We start from the raw sequence: 20051 nt of genomic DNA, 5'->3' as shown, positions 1-20051 counted from the left end.
CACCAGTAAGATTCTTCTAGGAACACTTACCTCCCACACCAATATTTTCTCAAAACAATACTTTTCCCAAGGAGGAAAAAAAATGTTGAATGAGAAGAACAAATTGAAATTAAATCCAAATAAGGGAGAGATGCTATTGGTACCATGGGAAACTGGATTTACGGATTGAAATTCAATCCTTTTTAGATAGGTTCATTCTGCCCTTTGAAAGAGATCTACACAAAAAAGATGAAATGGAAGAAAGGCAAGCCCTAACATATTTGAACATATCAGGATAAAAACTGAATTATCTAAAAAATAATAAAAGAGAATATATATCAGTAAAAATGGAGAACTTAGAACCTGAGAGCGAAAGAAGATGTGGTTTATATAAACAAGCATAGAAATATTAAGATATGATTAAAAATATGGAAAAAGAACATTTTGGCAGAAATTGTAACTAAATATTTGGATATCATAAGTTGTATAAGATATGATATGGCCAATACTCTGTTCATAAAATATGTGGGTGTGGGTGTGAAGAAAAAAAATCAATAAAAATTGATCCCCCCCCCCCAAAAAAAAGGAAAGAAAGAGATCTATACAGTTTGGGAGCTTTTCTCTGCTGCCACTAGTTTCACGGGTAGCTGCATCATGGACCCCTTTCTAGCTGAAGCTCCATCTGTGGCCGTTGTTCAGGTCTGATAACAGTTACCTGTTACTGTGTACTCTGATTCCGCCCTTTCCAGATTACAGTATTACAGAGCACTCTAAATGGAATTGCACAGGTTGCATTTGTATCTATAAATTGCATTTTATTCCAAATTAAATTCACCAGTTAGTTGCTAACTGGTATAGGACACAGGGCTCCCATGACATCTGTAATGGTTGTCAAATCTTTACATGGTACAATTGGAGAAATTGTTATTAGCTTTTAGAGCCCTAGATGCCCCTTCTGAGAGACTGTTTTTCCTTTTATGAATTCATCTGGTTAATAAGATCTGTAGGAAAGTCCTTTGAAGAAGGTCCTGATGTCAGAGGATCATTTTCTCCTAGCCTAGCCTATAGGATATACTATTTTGGACATTGTAAAAATTAAGGAGAAGCGGCTGGGCAGGCGCTGGGTTGAAATGGGCGGGAGAAGCCGCTGGGTTGAAATGGGCGGGAGAAGCCAGCGCTCGCGCTTCTCCTTAAATTTAGTGTCCGTCGGCTGGGCAGGCGCTGGGTTGAAATGGGCGGGAGAAGCCGGCGCTCGCGCTTCTCCTTAATTTTAGTGTCCGTCGGCTGGGTTGAAATGGGCGGGAGAAGCCGGCGCTCGCGCTTCTTTTTAAATTTAGTGTCCGTCAGCTGGGCAGGCGCTGGGTTGAAATGGGCGGAGAAGCCGGCGCCGCGCTTCTTTTAAATTTAGTGTCCGTCGGCTGGGTTGAAATGGGCGGAGAAGCCGGCGCCGCGCTTCTTTTAAATTTAGTGTCCGTCGGCTGGGTTGAAATGGGCGGAGAAGCCGGCGCCGCGCTTCTTTTAAATTTAGTGTCCGTCGGCTGGGTTGAAATGGGCGGAGAAGCCGGCGCCGCGCTTCTCCTTAAATTTAGTGTCCGTCGGCTGGGTTGAAATGGGCGGAGAAGCCGGCGCCGCGCTTCTTTTAAATTTAGTGTCCGTCGGCTGGGTTGAAATGGGCGGAGAAGCCGGCGCCGCGCTTCTCCTTAAATTTAGTGTCCGTCGGCTGGGTTGAAATGGGCGGAGAAGCCGGCGCCGCGCTTCTCCTTAATTTTAGTGTCCGTCGGCTGGGTTGAAATGGGCGGAGAAGCCGGCGCCGCGCTTCTTTTAAATTTAGTGTCCGTCGGCTGGGTTGAAATGGGCGGAGAAGCCGGCGCCGCGCTTCTTTTAAATTTAGTGTCCGTCGGCTGGGTTGAAAGGGGCGGGAGAAGCCGGCGCCCGCGCTTCTCCTTAATTTTAGTGTCCGTCGGCTGGGTTGAAATGGGCGGGAGAAGCCGGCGCTCGCGCTTCTTTTTAAATTTAGTGTCCGTCGGCTGGGCAGGCGCTGGGTTGAAATGGGCGGGAGAAGCCGGCGCTCGCGCTTCTCCTTAATTTTAGTGTCCGTCGGCTGGGTTGAAATGGGCGGGAGAAGCCGGCGCTCGCGCTTCTCCTTAATTTTAGTGTCCGTCGGCTGGGTTGAAATGGGCGGGAGAAGCCGGCGCTCACGCTTCTTTTAAACTGTGTACTCTGATTCCGCCCTTTCCAGATTACAGTATTACAGAGCACTCTAAATGGAATTGCACAGGTTGCATTTGTATCTATAAATTGCATTTTATTCCAAATTAAATTCACCAGTTAGTTGCTAACTGGTATAGGACACAGGGCTCCCATGACATCTGTAATGGTTGTCAAATCTTTACATGGTACAATTGGAGAAATTGTTATTAGCTTTTAGAGCCCTAGATGCCCCTTCTGAGAGACTGTTTTTCCTTTTATGAATTCATCTGGTTAATAAGATCTGTAGGAAAGTCCTTTGAAGAAGGTCCTGATGTCAGAGGATCATTTTCTCCTAGCCTAGCCTATAGGATATACTATTTTGGACATTGTATTTGGTTCTTACTTTTTCTATGTGTAAAAAAATCCATAGAGATATGTTTTTCAGCAGATTTAAATTATGGCTTACTTTTAATATACATGTTAATTTATGATGTTAGTATTTTTCATTTTGTGACAATTTATTACCCAACTAGGTAACATCATCAGTGTGCGTGAATATAGGGTTTTATTCCTGTTTATACATAGTAGCTTGCCCTGTTCTTGTTGGGTAAGGATGAGGTTTTCTCTTCAGTAGTTCCTTGACATTCAAGTGAAAAACGATACCCTAGTCAAGGGCTACAAACCCCAAACTCATTCACCGATACTATTACCTAGTCAGGTAATGAAACATCAGCAAGCAAACAACCACACTACGAGAATACCAGAGACTCCACAGTTCATACATATATTCTCTTCTATTGAATTTTGCATTTCATTTCTTTATCAATGTTACTTGAATATTTGAGTATAAACACAGGTTCAGAAGTAATAAATTAAATAATATCCAGCTTTTTAGCTTGCACTTTAGCTCAATGAGCTAAATAATAAAACTCAATTGTTTTAAGACAGAATAATCTCTTTGATTACTGTTCTCAGATGTAATCTGTAATTCAAAAGAACAAGTCAATTGATTAAAACAATAATAAGAGAAGAATATTTTTTTCTTCACTCTTCCTGAGAACTCTTAGGAGATCTGAGGTAAAACAATTCTCTCTGCTAGAGTAAGGAAGACATTTGAAGTATCCAAGCAGGAACATTTGTAGGTGATTAAATATTTTAGGAGAAAAAAAAACACTCTTTAAAAGACCAGAAGTGGGATCACTTCTAAATAGAAGTCAATATGAACTAATGTCCAGTACCTAATGTCTGGCAGGTTTCCTCAAGGATATCCTTAATGAGCTGACAAATGCCTCATAACAGGTTGATTTAAAAAATTTACTTCACAGCAAAATCTTCTTGGAAAAAAAAGTCAAGCAGGAATTCACATCTTTTGAATAGCACAACCAAAAAATAACTAATATACAGTAGCATTGGCTTATAAGGAAGAAAATGATTGAGTTTGTCTTTGTGTAATGACTGCCATAGTAAGCCATTCTTTCTGACCGCATCTATTGCAGAATTGGTTGGGGTTTTTTGAATATTTACTGTCAATCCCTATTGCTTATCTTGGTCTTTTTTATAGCAAATTACTGAACTCACCATTTCTTATTTTTTAAACTCTTAAGAAACATGGGGTCTGAGCACCAAGAGAGATGACCGTGAACGTTGGTGGTAATAATAATAATGATGATGATGATGATGATGATGATGATGATAATGATAATAATGATAATAATAATAATAATAATAATGATAATGATAATAATAATAATAATAATAATGATAATAATAATGATAATGATAATAATAATAATAATAATAATAATAATAATAATAATAATAATAATAATAATAATAATAATAATTTAATTTGTATACCGCCTTTCTCCCAAAGGACTCAGGGCAGTTTACAGCCAAGTAAAAATAACAATCAATAACACAATACAAATAAAACAATAACTAAAAAACTTATTCAAATTTGGCCCCAATTTAAAATACATTTAAAAACCATAAAACCCAATTAAAAATTAAAACCAATAATAAAATCTAAAAATTCTATGCCAGTCCTGCGCGGAAAAATAGGTACGTCTTCAGCTCGCGGCGGAAGGTCCAAAGGTCAGGGAGTTGTCGGAGTTCAGGGGGAAGTTCGTTCCATAGGGTAGGAGCCCCCACAGAGAAGGACCTTCCTGGGGCCGCCAGCCGACATTGCTTGGCGGACGGCACCCTGAGAAGTCCCTCTCTGTGAGGCGTGCGGGTCGGTGGGAGGCATGTGGTAACAGCAGGCGGTCCCGTAAGTACCCAGGCCCTAAGCCATGGAGCGCTTTAAAGGTAGTAACCAGCACCTTAAAGTGCACTCGAAGGCCACAGGCAGCCAGTGCAGTCTGCGCAGGAGCGGTGTTATATGGGAGCTCGTGGGCTCCTCTATCACCCGCGCAGCTGCATTCTGACTAACTGAAGCCTCCGAGTGCACTTCAAGGGGAGCCCCATGTAGAGAGCATTACAATAATCCAAGCGAGAGGTAGCAGGCGCATGAGTGACCGTGCACAAGGCATCCCGATCAAGGAAGGCGAACTGCCAACCAGGCGAACCTGGTGGAAGGCCCCTGGAGACGGCCGTCAAATGATCTTCAAACGACAGCCGCTCATCCAGGAGGACACCTAAGTTGCGCACCCTATCCTTTGGGGCCAATAACTCGCCTCCAACAGTCAGCCGCGCTGCAGCTGACTGAATCGGGTGCCGCATCCACAGCCACTCCGCCTTGGAGGGATTAAGCTTGAGCCTGTTTCTCCCCATCCAGACCCGCACGGCTTCCACGCACCGGGACAGCACTTCAACAGCTTCATTGGGGTGGCCTGGGTGGAGAAGTACAGCTGGGTGTCATCAGCGTACAGCTGGTATCTCACCCCAAAGCCACTGATGATCTCACCCAGCGGCTTCATATAGATGTTGAACAGAAGGGCGAGAGAATCGACCCCGCGGCACCCCACAAGTGAGGTCCTCGCGGCCCACCTCTGCCCCTGTCAACACCGTCTGCGACCGGTCAGAGAGATAGGAGGAGAACCACCGATACACGGTGCCTCCCACTCCCAATCCCCCCAACCGGCGCAGCAGGATACCATGGTCGATGGTATCAAAAGCCGCTGGGAGGTCTAGTAGGACCAGGGCAGAGGAAGAACCCCTGTCCCCGGCCCTCCAGAGATCATCCACCAATGCGACCAATGCTGTCTCCGTGCTGTACCCGGTCGGAAGCCGGACTGGAACGGGTCTAGATAGACGGCTTCATCCAGGTATTGGGGTAGCTGTCGCCACAGCATTTTCTACAACCTTCGCAACAAAGCGAAGGTTGGAGACTGGACGATAATTACCCAAAATAGCTGGGTCCAGGAGGGCTTCTTGAGGAGGGTCTCACCACCGCCTCTTTCAAGGCGGCAGGAAAACCCTTCCAACAAAGCGTTGATAATCTCCTGGAGCCAGCCTCGTGTCACCTCCTGAGTGGCCAGTACCAGCCAGGAAGGACACGGTCCAGTAAACATGTAGTGGCGTGAAGCCTCCCCAACAACCTGTCCACGCCCTCGGAGCCACAGGGTCAAACTCATCCCAAATGGACTCAACAAGGCGTGTCTCCTCTCCTCGCTTGGATCATCCCAATTTCGGTCCAGACCATCCCGGAGCTGAGCGATTTTATCGTATAGATAACCACTAAACTCCTCAGCACGCCCCTGCAACGGGTCATCCCGCACCTCCTGATGAAGGAGGAGGCGGGTCACCAAACAGGGCGGCCGGGCGGTTATCTGCCGGCGCAATGAGGGTGGAGGCATATGAGCGCCTCGCCTCCTCATTGCCACTAGGTAGGTCCTAGAATAGGACCTAACTAGTGTCCGATCAGCTTCGAACGGCTGGACCTCCAGGTGCTCTCTAGGCGTCTTCTCCGGCGTTTCATCTCCCTCAGCCCCTCGGAGAACCAAGGGGCCAAACGAGATCTGCGCGGGTCAGAGGTCGCAAAGGCACGACACGGTCCAAGGCCCCAGCCGCGGCCTGCTCCCAGGCCGCAACTAGTTCCTCAGTCGTGCCGTGGGCCAGATCCTCAGGGAATGGCCCAAGCTCCGTCAGGAACCTCTCAGGGTCCATCAGGCGCCTGGGGCGGGACCACCGATAGGTTCCGCCTCCCGCGATGGTGGATGGCGGTTCGGAAGTCTAGTCGAAGGAGAAAATGATCGGACCATGACATCGGTTCTGTTACTAAATCATCTAATTCCAGATCATTTAACCACTGTCCAGAGATATAAATCAGGTCCAGTGTGCCTCCCCCCATGTGCGTGGGGCCATCATTTACCCGAATCAGGTCCAAGGCCGTCATGGAAGCCTGGAACTCCCGAGCTGCAGTCGATAGCAAGCCAGCCGATGGCAAGTTGAAATCCCCCATGACTATAAGTCTGGGGGTCTCAACCGCCACAGAGGCAAGTACCTCCAACAGCTCGGGCAGGGCTGTGGTCACGCAGCAAGGAGCCAGGTACGCGATCAACAAGCCCAACTGATTCCTATGGCCCCACCTCACATAGAGGGATTCACAACCGGCAATCTGAGGAACAGTGGCCTCCCTCGGCTCTAGATCTTCCTTAATGACAACCGCCACCCCCCCACCCCTACCTTGGGCCCTCGGCTGATGAAATGCTCGGAAACCTGGAGGGCACAGCTCAACGAGGGGAACCCCCCCCTCCGGACCCAACCAGGTCTCCGTAATGCCCATAAGGTCCGCGGACTCCCCCTGAATAAGATCGCAAATCAGGGGGGCTTTATTAGCCACGGACCGGGCATTACATAACATCAACCGAAGATCCAGGCTCTGAGGATCATGGCCGCCTGAGGAACGGGTAGGGACTGAGGGGCCGGAGCACGTGATCGCCGTCAAACATCGAGCACGTGCTCCCAACACTCGATACGCCCCCCTCCGCCATATCTGCCTCTCCCACTTACCGTACAGATTGAACAACCCTCTAGTCCTGGAACAGAACCCTCCCCCCCCTGCCTTCAGACCAGATGTAATAATGTCGCGAACAAGCACAGGGGCTGGATCCTTCCCCGACGGGTTCTCTCCCACCACAAATCCTCCCTCCCAACCCTTAAAATCCCATTAAAACTCCCTTAAAAATCTATTAAAACAACTAATTAAAAACCCTAAGCCTCCTATTTTTAGCATGCCACCTCTCGGGACTCCAAAGCCTGCCTCAAGGTGGGCCTCGATAATCTGAGGGCCAAACCCGAGAGGGCATCTACTTGAGGCAAATGGGTCAGCCGCTCAAAGGCCAAATATGTATCTTAGCCAAAACTGGCAAAGAGTTTGACTGGAAATGCTTTCATATTTAATAGTTCACTTAAAGGAGAACTCCCTTCACCTGCCTTGGGGGAATCATGCAAGATTTCTGAAGAAGCTTGGAAGTTTCTTTAACAACATGTATGGATCCATTTCAAATTTACAGCTACTCTTAACTTCCTTTGCATTCATAGTAAGACAGAATATAAGTAAAATAATGCCTACATTGCCAATAAATAGCTTCATTTTTCTTTTAAACATAACCACCTTTTTCATAATTATCATTAAAATTTCTCTGTACAATAAGGCACATTTCCTTATCTCTGGTTATATAAGAAATTGAATAAGATTAAAGAAAAAAGATAAATGGATTTGGAAATTCATTTCTCTTGAGCAGAAAAAGAAATGTGTGTATTTTAATATTTTGCATATTTAATACTTTGCACACTCCTATTTACTCATCTGTGGATCTTCATGTTATAATAACACATGGGATACCTTTCCTTGATACCCACATCTAGTCCAAATAAAATATAGCTGTGCCCTTTTGTTCTCCCTCCTGAAGTTCCAGGTTGGAAACATTCCTTACTTATGAGACAGTCCCTATAATAAGAAAGTGTACTCTGTAATTTCAGTACAGCATAGTCTAGTTTATTAAACTTCATATTTGATACTCATTCCTCTGACCTTTTCTCTCTAATGAGTTATCTGATTAGTATAAAGATTGTCTCCTATGATCATTTTTAACTAGCCATCCAAGGCCAAACTTATTACCAGTGCTGCTCATCTGAGTTTATTAAAGATGCAGATTAAACAACCCATAAGAGTTAGAAAGGTTTCCTAATCCTTTTCCTAAAACAAATTAATAATGTTGCTATCCCTTTCTTCTAAGATGATAGTTGCAGGCAGGGTTTGTGGACCCTTTAATTATTCACTCATTACTTTTCATCTTTTGCCAAGGAATTCAGAGTATGATATTAGTAAAGTACAAATGGAGCAGTTTGTAGGGAAATTATTGGATAAAAGTAGACCAGTGTCAGCCCTTTGAGGTAGTCCAGAGAAGAAGCACAAATTATGAATACTAACAAACGACCTTTATTGTAAGATTACAGCAATAAAATCTTGGAAGTCTTTCTGCAAAACTACGCAGGATCTCTTCTGAGATGCTTTCCATACCCATTTTCCTTCTATAGGCCGAGATATCTTTTGCATGATGGTTGTCTGGAATGTGGAGCTAACTCCTGCCCTCCCAAGATCATTCTCACATACCATTAAAACCAGTGGACCTCATATATCAGTGACAGTTTAAGAACAGGATGTTCCTTGTTGCAGGCTTCCTGTTTGCAAAATAAAGGGTACAGTTAAGCAATTATTGATATTGCCATTCTCACCAGTAAGATTCTTCTAGGAACACTTACCTCCCACACCAATATTTTCTCAAAACAATACTTTTCCCAAGGAGGAAAAAAAATGTTGAATGAGAAGAACAAATTGAAATTAAATCCAAATAAGGGAGAGATGCTATTGGTACCATGGGAAACTGGATTTACGGATTGAAATTCAATCCTTTTTAGATAGGTTCATTCTGCCCTTTGAAAGAGATTTACACAAAAAAGATGAAATGGAAGAAAGGCAAGCCCTAACATATTTGAACATATCAGGATAAAAACTGAATTATCTAAAAAATAATAAAAGAGAATATATATCAGTAAAAATGGAGAACTTAGAACCTGAGGGCGAAAGAAGATGTGGTTTATATAAACAAGCATAGAAATATTAAGATATGATTAAAAATATGGAAAAAGAACATTTTGGCAGAAATTGTAACTAAGTATTTGGATATCATAAGTTGTATAAGATATGATATGGCCAATACTCTGTTCATAAAATATGTGGGTGTGGGTGTGAAGAAAAAAAATCAATAAAAATTGATCCCCCCCCCCAAAAAAAAAAAGGAAAGAAAGAGATCTATACAGTTTGGGAGCTTTTCTCTGCTGCCACTAGTTTCACGGGTAGCTGCATCATGGACCCCTTTCTAGCTGAAGCTCCATCTGTGGCCGTTGTTCAGGTCTGATAACAGTTACCTGTTACTGTGTACCCTGATTCCGCCCTTTCCAGATTACAGTATTACAGAGCACTCTAAATGGAATTGCACAGGTTGCATTTGTATCTATAAATTGCATTTTATTCCAAATTAAATTCACCAGTTAGTTGCTAACTGGTATAGGACACAGGGCTCCCATGACATCTGTACTGGTTGTCAAATCTTTACATGGTACAATTGGAGAAATTGTTATTAGCCTTTAGAGCCCTAAATGCCCCTTCTGAGAGGCTGGTTTTCCTTTTATGAATTTATCTGGTTAATAAGATCTGTAGGAAAGTCCTTTGAAGAGGGTCCTGATGTCAGAGGATCATTTTCTCCTAGCCTAGCCTATAGATATACTATTTTGGACATTGTATTTGGTTCTTACTTTTTCTATGTGTAAAAAAATCCATAGAGATATGTTTTTCAGCAGATTTAAATTATGGCTTACTTTTAATATACATGTTAATTTATGATGTTAGTATTTTTCATTTTGTGACAATTTATTACCCAACTAGGTAACATCATCAGTGTGAGTGAATATGGGGTTTTATTCCTGTTTATACATAGTAGCTTGCCCTGTTCTTGTTGGGTAAGGATGAGGTTTTCTCTTCAGTAGTTCCTTGACATTCAAGTGAAAAACGATACCCTAGTCAAGGGCTACAAACCCCAAACTCATTCACCGATACTATTACCTAGTCAGGTAATGAAACATCAGCAAGCAAACAACCACACTACGAGAATACCAGAGACTCCACAGTTCATACATATATTCTCTTCTATTGAATTTTGCATTTCATTTCTTAATCAATGTTACTTGAATATTTGAGTATAAACACAGGTTCAGAAGTAATAAATTAAATAATATCCAGCTTTTTAGCTTGCACTTTAGCTCAATGAGCTAAATAATAAAACTCAATTGTTTTAAGACAGAATAATCTCTTTGATTACTGTTCTCAGATGTAATCTGTAATTCAAAAGAACAAGTCAATTGATTAAAACAATAATAAGAGAAGAATATTTTTTTCTTCACTCTTCCTGAGAACTCTTAGGAGATCTGAGGTAAAACAATTCTCTCTGCTAGAGTAAGGAAGACATTTGAAGTATCCAAGCAGGAACATTTGTAGGTGATTAAATATTTTAGGAGAAAAAAAACACTCTTTAAAAGACCAGAAGTGGGAAGTCAATATGAACTAATGTCCAGTACCTAATGTCTGACAGGTTTCCTCAAGGATATCCTTAGTGAGCTGATAAATGCCTCATAACAGGTTGATTTAAAAAATTTACTTCACAACAAAATCTTCTTGAAAAAAAAAAGTCAAGCAGGAATTCACATCTTTTGAATAGCACAACCAAAAAATAACTAATATACAGTAGCATTGGCTTATAAGGAAGAAAATGATTGAGTTTGTCTTTGTGTAATGACTGCCATAGTAAGCCATTCTTTCTGACCGCATCTATTGCAGAATTGGTATTTTTTTTTTGAATATTTACTGTCAATCTATTGTTTATCTTGGTCTTTTTTATAGCAAATTACTGAACTCACCATTTCTTATTTTTTAAACTCTTAAGAAACATGGGGTCTGAGCACCAAGAGAGATGACCGTGAACGTTGGTGGTAATAATAATAATAGCAATAATAATAGCAATAATAATAATAATAATAATAATAATAATAATAATAATAATAATAATAATAATAATAATAATAATTTAATTTGTATACCGCCCTTCTCCCGAAGGACTCAGGGCGGTTTACAGCCAAGTAAAAATAACAATCAATAACACAATACAAATAAAACAATAACTAAAAAACTTATTCAAATTTGCCCCAATTTAAAATACATTTAAAAACCATAAAACCCAATTAAAAATTAAAACCAATAATAAAATCTAAAAATTCTATGCCAGTCCTGCGCGGAAAAATAGGTACGTCTTCAGCTCGCGGCGGAAGGTCCAAAGGTCAGGGAGTTGTCGTAGTTCAGGGGGAAGTTCGTTCCATAGGGTAGGAGCCCCCACAGAGAAGGCCCTTCCCCTGGGGGCCGCCAACCAACATTGCTTGGCTGACAGCACCCTAAGGAGTCCCTCTCTGTGAGAGTGCATGGGTTGGTGGGAGGCAAACGGTGGCAGAAGGCGGTCCCGTAAATACCCTGGTCCTAAGCCATGGAGCGCTTCAACACCTTGAAGTGCACCTGGAAGACCACAGGCAGCCAGTGCAGCTTGCGCAGGATTGGTGTTATATGGGAGCCACGAGCAGCTCTCTCTATCACCTGCGCAGCTGCATTCTGGACCAACTGGAGCCTCCAGGTGCTCTTCAAGGGGAGCCCCATGTAGAGAGCATTGCAGTAGTCCAGGTGAGAGGTAACGAGCATGAGTGACTGTGCATAAGGAATCCCGGTCAAGAAAGGACCGGTCAACACTTTCTTGACCCGGTCAAGAAAGTTCATTATGTGAATAGACCACATGGATATCACACAACAGCTCACTGATATAAAATCCCTGAAATTGTCATACTTGGTTGTACCTGAACGATTGTGTGGTTATGCCTCATTTGGTAGGTTTCTTGTACTAAGACCTTTAGCAAACCTATCTTGCAGAAATTTAAGTTAGAAAATAATTCATTTCACTGGCATAGATAGGTCTTCCGCATGCTTCCTTCCTGCTGTTATCTGGAAACTGCAAGCTGTTATCTGCAAACAAGGCAATGCATACTGCTGCAGAGATTTTGTATAGCATCACTCCATTTAGAGAGTCTGTAGAAGAAAATATCTTTTTCCAGGTAACACCACTTTAATCCAGCATAGATTTCTGACAGTAAGATAAATTGTTATTTGACTTTGGATTTGCCTCTCTTTTCTTTGCTACCTCATAAGAAAATCATGAATTTAAAATTGTGGTTTTAAAGTGTGGATTTAAAATTCTGTCTTTTCCTGACCCACTTGAGCTCTTGTCTTGTTTCAGAACAAATTCCAGAATCTGGTTAATTAAAAGCAGGGATGTCAAACTCAAGGCCCTGGGGCCGAATCCTGCCTGCAGAGTGCTTAGATCTGGCCTGCGAGGCCATCCTAGAAATAGCAAAGGACCAGCCCATGGTGTCTGCCAGTGAAAATGGAGCTTGGGAAGGCTGCACACAGCCCTCCCAAGCTCCATTTTCGCTGGGAGAAGGTTGCAGGAGGCCGTCGCAGCCAAAAATGGCATTCGGGAGTCTGTTTTTGCTGGCAGAGTGCCCGGGTCGCCACAGGCGCCACCCGACACAAGTGACATCATGCTGGCAATGCCCACCCCAACCACGCCCACCCTGGCTTCCCAAGGTTGAACACAACCCTGATGCAGCCCTCAACGAAATTGAGTTTGAAACCCCTGGCTAAAAGTATTTGAGAATTTCTTTTGGCACTATTTTTTAAAAAAAATTATTTAAAAATAACACGTTTCTGTTTGAACATTGATAAGAAAATTGGAAACTAATTACAAGTATATGATGCAGTATAAATCAGAAGAATCTATCCTTCTGATATTATAAAATTAGTAAAGAGAGGGAGTGAGTAGTGGTGGCCAAAACTCTTTATGTAAGTTCGTATTTACTAAGACTTTTCTCTTCTTGTTGTATCAGTGGTATTCATTTCTCAACAAGTTACAGTCCTTTGAATTGTTTTGTAAGCAATACAAACCTCTCAGCTAATTCCTTGTAAGAGACGTTTGATGGGAGGAAGTCTAATTATTACCCTTAATTAGTCTATTTTCTATAACAACCCAAATGATTTTTAAAACTCAAGAGTTCTACTGTTCATGTTTGAAGTTACAAAGGTATTTTGACAAGCAAAAGGAAAATATTTTTCGTTCCTCATTGTATTTGTATCTTGAAAGAATCTTGAAAGCAGCTATGTGCAGTCATGTAAAATGTAGGTTGAAAGTTGCCATAGCAGCAGAGAAATAGATAAGTTTGGAATAATTGTCCAAAAATAGACCATTTAGCAATTGCATGTCTGTAAGAGAATATTGAAACCTCAGCATCATAGTTTGAAATTAATTTTTAATTTTGATAAGTATTTAAATAGATAATGTTGTTAAAAATATACTGGAAGATTGGAAAGATCGAATTGTGAAAATATGAACTTTGAAATACTTACAATGGATCACATATATTTTATATAGAATTTCAATTGTATTGTTTATGCAGTAGTGTTTAACACTTACAATTAGATGCCCTTTACAGATTTTGGAGTTTTGTATCAGATATTCACCATGTACACTTCCAGATATTTGATATTTGGTTAGTATGAATAAGGAATAGTTCACACATCTATACTTTCTTATATAGAATAGAATAGAATAGAATAGAATTTTATTGGCCAAGTGTGATTGGACACACAAGGAATTTGTCTTGGTGCATATGCTCTCAGTGTACATAAAAGAAAAGATACGTTCATCAAGGTACAACATTTACAACACAATTGATGATCAATATATCAATATAAATCATAAGGATTGCCAGCAACAAATTATAGTCATACAGTCATAAGTGGAAAGAGATTGGTGATGGGAACTATGAAACGATTAATAGTAGTGCAGATTCAGTAAATAGTCTGACAGTGTTGAGGGGATTATTTGTTTAGCAGAGTGATGGCATTTGGAAAAAAACTGTTCTTGTGTCTAGTTGTTCTGGTGTGCAGTGCTCTATAGCGTCGTTTTGAGGGTAGGAGTTGAAACAGTTTATGTCCAGGATGCGAGGGATCTGCAAATATTTTCACGGCCCTCTTCTTGATTCGTGCAGTATACAGGTCCTCAATGGAAGGCAAGTTGGTAGCAATTATTTTTTCTGCAGTTCTAATTATCCTCTGAAGTCTGTGTTTTTCTTGTTGGGTTGCAGAACCGAACCAGACAGTTATAGAGGTGCAAATGACAGACTCAATAATTCCTCTGTAGAATTGGATCAGCAGCTCCTTGGGCAGTTTGAGCTTACTGAGTTGGCGCAGAAAGAACATTCTTTGTTGTCCTTTTTTAATGATGTTTTTGATGTTAGCTGTCCATTTGAGATCTTGCGATATGATAGAACCCAGAAATTTGAAGGTTTCTACTGTTGATACTGTGTTGTCAAGTATTGTGAGAGGTGGAAGTATGGAAGGGTTTTCCTAAAGTCTACCACCATTTCTACGGTTTTGAGTGTGTTCAGTTCCAGATTGTTTTGGTTGCACCACAAGGCTAGTCGTTCGACCTCTCGTCTATATGCGGATTCGTCATTGTCTCGAATGAGACCAATCACTGTTGTGTCATCTGCGGACTTCAGTAGCTTAACAAATGGATCATTGGAGATGCAGTCATTGGTATACAGAGAGAAGAGAAGTGGGGAGAGCACACAGCCTTGGGGGGCCCCTGTGCTAATTGTACAGGTATTTGATGTGATCTTGCTTAGCTTCACCTGCTGCTTCCTGTTTGTTAGGAAGCTTGTGATCCACTTACAAGTCTGTTCCGGTACCTGTAGCTGGTTTAGCTTAGTTAGAAGAATGTCTGGAATGATGGTATTGAATGCTGAACTAAAGTCTACAAAAAGGACCCTTGCATAGGTCTTTGGAGACTCAAGATGTTGTAGGATGTAGTGCAGAGCCATATTAACAGCATCATCTGTTGATCTATTTGCTCGGTATGCAAATTGCAAGGGTCTAAGAGCGGATTCGTGATGGTTTTCAGGTAGGAAAGCACTAGCCTTTCAAAGGTTTTCATGACTACAGATGTTAGAGCAACTGGTCTGTAGTCATTCAGTTCCTTGATGGTGGGCTTCTTCGGCACTGGGATGATGGTAGGCGTTTGAAGCAAGAAGGAACATAGCACATCTCTAGTGATTTATTGAAAATATGGGTGAAGATGGGGGCCAATTGGTCAGCACAGACTTTTAAGCAAGAAGGAGTTATCTTGTCTGGGCCTGGAGCTTTTCCTGGCTTTTGTCTGTGAAATAGGTCCTGCACTTCCTTTTCTGTGATCACTAGGGTTGTGAACCCAATGAAATGGGGTCAGTTGTAGGAGGCTTGGCTGTTGTTGGTGTGTCTGAGATGGGGTTGTGGAGATAGGTGGCTGTAGTTTCCTTTCAAACCTGCAGTAAAACTCATTCAGGTCATCTGCCAGTTGTTGATTACCTTCAGCCTGGGAAGGAGGTTTGCCATAGCCGGTGATATTTTTAAGAGTTTTCCACATGTTTGCTGGTTCATTTGCTGAAAATTGATTCTTTAGCTTTTCAGAGTAGCTTCTTTTTGCTGCTCTTATCTCCCTTGTTAGTGCATTTCTGGCCTGATTGTACAGCATTTTATCACCTTTTCTGTAGGCTTCCTCTTTGGAATGTCGTAGCTGCTTAAGTTTAGGTGTAAACCAAGGTTTGTTATTACTGTGTATTCGCAAGTTCCTTGTAGGTACACATAGGTCTTCACAGAAGCTGACATATGATGTTACAGTATCTGTGAGTTCATCCAGGTCTGCAGAGGTATCACTTGGTTGTCACAACTCCTAGCTGCGTGAATAATTGGTTGCTATTAAAAGATGTTATTTTGACTTTATGTGATCATGAAAGTACTGTTCCACAATAATCTATTTATTCTACATACAAATAAGTAATTCATTGTCATTTAGAGGCCCAAATAGTCTTACTGAGGAGCAGAGAATCTTGTATCAGTTCTGATTAAGTACAGTTACACCAGCACAGAGATAGTTTTGCTTCAGTTATTTTTGCCCTAGTAAATACTTGTTTGAATCATTAATGCAGTATCTAATGCTGACTTTGAAAATGATTTTAAAAATTCACCGAGTAAAAGTCAGCAGTAAGATTCTTCAGTGTTCAGTAATCATACTATACAGTGGTGGGATTCAGCCAGTTCGCACCACTTCGGGAGAACCGGTTGTTAACTTTCTGAGCAGTTTGGTGAACTGGTTCTTGGAAGAAATCATTAGGGCAGAGAACCGGTTGTTAAATTATTTGAATCCCACCACTGATACTATAACAATGTTTTATGATCTGTTTTGGATTGCAGATCCGCCTTTCAAGACTCAGGGCGGCTTACAATGTATAAGGCAATAGTCTCATTCTATCTGTATATTTTTTTTTACAAAGTCAACTTATTGCCCCCCCAGCAATCTGGGTCCTCATTTTACCTACCTTAAAAAGGGTGGAAGGCTGAGTCAACCTTGGGCCGGGCTCGAACCTGCAGTAATTGCAGGCTCTGTGTTCTAATAACAGGCTTCTCTATTGCCTGAGCTATCCCGGCCCAAGTTGTAACAATGAGTTGTTAATGAGTATCATTAATATGTGAAGTGTTATTTTCTACTTTTGGGTTTTGTATATTATAATATAAAAGGTTAAGAATGTGGATGTTTTATTTCTTCCTCTTTTTGTTTTGTTTTTTATAAGAGGTTGAATTACTTTTATATGAAAAGTTATTTATTTATTTAAAGATATAAAGTTAATGTTATTTTAGGGTAATTTTTATAGAATCATGTGGTTGGAAGCCATTCAGACCACTTAGTCCAACCCCTGTCACTATTCTTGTCACACTACAGTTGAATTGTAAAGAAAATGCAAAATGAAAAGTCCAAAATAATGGTATTACACCCCTAAAAACTAACACTAATCATATATATGTATATATACATTTTTTTAAAATTTGCATTTATATCCCGCCCTTCTCCAAAGACTCAGGGCGGCTTACACTATGTAAAGCAATAGTCTTCATCCAATTGTATATTATATACAAAGTCAACTTATTGCCCCCAACAATCTGGGTCCTCATTTTACCTACTTTCTGAGCAGTTTGGTGAACTGGTTCTTGGAAGAAATCATTAGGGCAGAGAACCGGTTGTTAAATTATTTGAATCCCACCACTGATACTATAACAATGTTTTATGATCTGTTTTGGATTGCAGATCCAAGTCCTTTCCATAAATCTCTAGTGGCTGAGTCTTCTGAAGAGTATCTCCTTTTACATATTAAGCCAGTTGACCAATATTCATTGGTAGATTTCAAATCTTGTTAATATATTTACTAAATTTTATGTGGTTTGTGTCAGAGAGAAAAAAGGGAAAATACTCTGGGATAATCATAGTTGACCAACTTACAATATAAAACATGAGTGGAAGCTTATGGTCTTTGTAAATAGATGTTGAACCCCATAAATCCAGAAAGCCAAACTGACTTTCATCTTTAGTTAGCAAGATGTTGCAGTTTAGTTACTGAATTGTTCTTTGATGGAAATATGAGTTGTTAATGAGTATCATTAATATGTGAAGTGTTATTTTCTACTTTTGGGTTTTGTATATTATAATATAAAAGGTTAAAAATGTGGATGTTTTATTTCTTCCTCTTTTTGTTTTGTTTTTTATAAGAGGTTGAATTACTTTTATATGAAAAGTTATTTATTTATTTAAAGATATAAAGTTAATGTTATTTTAGGGTAATTTTTATAGAATGGAAGCCATTCAGACCACTTAGTCCAACCCCTGTCAATATTCTTGTCACAGTACAGTTGAATTGTAAAGAAAATGCAAAATGAAAAGTCCAAAATAATGGTATTACACCCCTAAAAACTAACACTAATCATATATATGTATATATACATTTTTTTAAAATTTGCATTTATATCCCGCCCTTCTCCAAAGACTCAGGGCGGCTTACACTATGTCAAGCAATAGTCTTCATCCAATTGTATATTATATACAAAGTCAACTTATTGCCCCCAACAATCTGGGTCCTCATTTTACCTACTTTATAAATGATGGAAGGCTGAGTCAACCTTGGGCCTGGTGGGACTTGAACTTGCAGTAATTGCAAGCAGCTGTGTTAATAACAGACTGTCTTAGTCTGTTGAGCCACCAGAGGCCCTTTTACTGTATGTGGTCCTTTATCTGAAATGCACAAAATTATGACTTCAAAAATGTATGGTCCTCACAAAAAACAAAAACTTAAATATTACAAAATTTAAAATACATAAACAGCCATGTACATTTTGAAAAGAAATTTTGACATAATATTTGAATTTTCTCCCCCAGGAGTTTAAATGCAATATAGTTAATCCATTTTTTCCTTCAGAACAATAACTCTCAGAAGCAAACTGAAAGAAAATGACTGTCTAAAGTTACTACTGGTCAAAGTGGGCTTGAACATATTTCTTTCTGGTCCTACTCCAACCCATCATTGTGTCACCAAAATGTGAAATCAGTAGTTTGGGAAGAATATTTCATGCTCCATCATTTACAAAACAAGGCTCCCAATACTAAACATATATTAGAATTTCTCTAGAGATGCAGAAGATTCTCTGTCTATATATATCAAGGACACCTTGCCATCATGGACAATATTATCATTGTCTTACGACCATTCTGTTTTTAGAATGTAACTTGACCATGGCTTATATCAACATGAAGCTTTTTTTTTCTCATGTTCATAAACTCTGGAACATAGATTTGTTTTATTTTTATCCTCTTACGGACTTAACTAGTTGGTCAAATATATTTTGAGTCGATCAAAACTGGACAGGGAAACCTTTAAACTTTTAAACTTTTCTCCCGATACTCTACTTCCTTCCCTACATCACTAAAGAATCTTTGGTGTGTTCTCACGTAACAATGAGTGCTATCATAGTTTGCTCCAAAAAAATAATGATGGTTAGCTTTTAGGCAAGAGTCTGTTTGTAACTATTCTTTCTTGTTGGCTTTTACAGCATCTTGGCTATTTTTATGATTAGTTTTTAATTTCTTTTTATGCGTTGCCCAAACTACCTATCAAGGAAAAAAAAAGACAGTAGGTAACAGTGCTAGAAAACAAAAGATACCTAAGATTGAACTTTTCCTTTTATGATAGAAAATTTCCAAGGAGTCTTGAGGAGAGATAGCACAAAATAAAAGAATAAGTAACAGTAGTTCTATACTGTTCAGACATCAGACAGAGGAACTTATTAATTAGCTGAAATACATGTTTATATGCCTTTTATTTCAAGTGGTAGATCAAGAACTCTACAATTCTTTGGAGGATTGTTAGCAGTTGCTCAAAGATATGATCTGAGAAAGCAAATACATCTTTCTGAAATAAGGTTAATATATTCTACAATGCTACGCCATAGGGTAATGTAAGATGTACTCTGGAGCACATCTTCACTTCTTGAATGATGTTAGTGATGCAGTTATCAAATCTAACAAAATGATGCAACAGATATGCAAGAAATGAGGGTGGCTATAGAAAATAAAGGAAATGACCTTAATAGAGCTAGACCAGATTTGAAGAGGAAAACATGGCTTAAGTTCAAAACAATTAGAAAATATGGGTTAAATGGCTTAGACACCTCCCTAGTTCACATGGATATAAAAAGGGAAGGAGACACAGCATAGTCACACTTGCAAGTTTTTATTATAGATAATTCTAAATAATAGTAGACTTAGCCTTCTTGTGGAGTGAATTGTTGGTCTGGGTTACTTTGTAGGGCTGGCAATGTACATCCTAAGTCAGGGGTAGTCAACCTTTTTATACCTACCGCCCAC

General features: G+C 40.3%; 1 protein-coding gene across 2 annotated transcripts in view; it reads left to right on the top strand.

Moving 5' to 3' along the window:
- ELP2 (elongator acetyltransferase complex subunit 2) overlaps positions 1–20051 on the top strand; it is a 79176-nt gene that overhangs the window by 38108 nt on the left and 21017 nt on the right. The gene's annotated exons all lie outside the window — the stretch shown is intronic.

Source organism: Ahaetulla prasina, chromosome 3 (genome assembly GCF_028640845.1).
Source record: "Ahaetulla prasina isolate Xishuangbanna chromosome 3, ASM2864084v1, whole genome shotgun sequence".
In the NCBI taxonomy this organism is placed as follows: Eukaryota; Metazoa; Chordata; class Lepidosauria; order Squamata; family Colubridae; genus Ahaetulla; species Ahaetulla prasina.
This window is presented reverse-complemented; position numbering and strand designations above follow the sequence as displayed.